The following is a 1,745-nucleotide window of genomic DNA, read 5'->3' as shown; positions in this document are numbered from 1 at the left end:
ACAACTTATATTTTAGTATGTATTTGTCATCCCGTCGATATGGAGCAAGAAGATATTTTAGAAAAAATACGTACAAACGCCTACACATTGTCAGCCCGACATAAGGGAAGAAGCCATGTTTGGAATATATTATCTGAAATTATTAAAGAGGATGGCAATATTTGGAATGGATTTATATACTGCCAATCCTGTAACAATATTTTAAAATATTTGCCAAAAAAGGTGCGTGGAGTCCCTACGCGCAGATGAAGTTATACTTCTTAGTGATATTCCAAGAAATGCATACCATTTTGTATGAAAGAAAACTAGAAAACTTAAATTCACATTTTATAAATATATTATAATTTATTATCTCCCCGAGCATGCCTTTGCCAACAAGTCGTCTTTTCGCGACGATGGCAAAAGCTAAAAATCATAAATTGCACAACTTTCTGGTGCTTCTCGCAAAAATCTGCGTCGATATGTATTCACGATCATACCTATACATACATACATATTTACGCATGTTTGTAGGCGAAGCTGCTACAGCGGCAAGGGGTGACAATCGGTGGCCATTACTTTACTTATGCCATAGAAATTCTATTGCTACGAATATGGAAATGACAACGAAATAATGCAAATATGCATATTTCTAAAGGTCATTAATTTCTTTGAAGAAATGAATGATCCTGAGAAGTACAGTCTTAACTTTTCAACGGCCAACGCAGAGCATTTCAACCAAAAGGAATTTATTCATTAAAATCACCACTCAGAAGTCGTTTTATCCGTTGTAAGCGAACGATTTTCGAAGAAACATCATTTCTAATATGCCACAAGACAAAATCAGAAATGAACTTCTTAAACCTCACGCTGTCAGATAAAACGATATACCTCGTCATCGCGGGTCGATTTCCAAAAAATGTAAATGAAGACTAACTACAGAAATAATCCTGTAAATTATAGCCTTAATTTTTCAACGGCCAACGCAGGGTATTTCAATAAAAGGGCACATAAAATAGTTGAGAATTCGCAGAAATGAAAGACAAAGGAATGAAAAAGGAGTATAACTTCAACAATGAACAAGCATACAAACATACATATGCGCAGAAGCAGCAAGGAAAGAGGTAACAATCGGCGATCCATTGTATATTTCTTTCATGCATAACCAAACCATAATTAGGACAGCGCAATTCAAGTGTCAATGGTGGTGTTGGTGGTAAGCGCTTCAAAAGTTACGACGAGCACGTAGGTACGTAGGTTCGAATCCCAACAGAATTTATTTTAAATTGAATATGTCACCAACCAAAAATTGAAACATTGTTCTACAAAAACAACAACAACATAAGCATGGCAACATTTTGTTGTTGGTAGAAAAGCCGAGCTGTGCCGAAAGAAACGAACAAGCGATTGCCTATTGTCACCGCTTCGCTTGCTGCTCGAACATCTTCGCAGACAAGGTTGCGTAGATTCATATTGAGTAAGGTTGCGCAACCTGAATCTATCGCAACCTTTTCCGAACTCGTATAAGAAGTGTAACTTCAAAAATTCTCCAAATTTAAACAGCCATATGTAAGTGCTGCAAATCGCTTAAGGAGACGGCGCTTTTATTCAAGCACAGTGAGTTTATCCATATGCCTTGAGTTTGCTCATACCCATTGAGTTTGCTCATAGGCGTAACTCAACGCCCTTGCTCTTTTGTGTTTTTGTTTTCATTCAACACGATCATTGAATGAGCGAACGCCTGAGTAGAGCTGTTTCAACACGAG

General features: G+C 37.2%; 1 pseudogene; it reads right to left on the bottom strand.

The window, feature by feature from the left end:
* Positions 1-743: 743 nt before the first annotated feature.
* LOC126751832 (small nucleolar RNA U3) lies at positions 744-946 on the bottom strand (annotated as a pseudogene).
* Between the last annotated feature and the right edge of the window lie 799 nt (positions 947-1,745).

This window comes from Bactrocera neohumeralis, chromosome 2 (assembly GCF_024586455.1).
Source record: "Bactrocera neohumeralis isolate Rockhampton chromosome 2, APGP_CSIRO_Bneo_wtdbg2-racon-allhic-juicebox.fasta_v2, whole genome shotgun sequence".
Taxonomy (NCBI): Eukaryota; Metazoa; Arthropoda; class Insecta; order Diptera; family Tephritidae; genus Bactrocera; species Bactrocera neohumeralis.
Note: the sequence above shows the minus strand (reverse complement) of the source record. Positions and strands in the feature narration are given on the sequence as shown.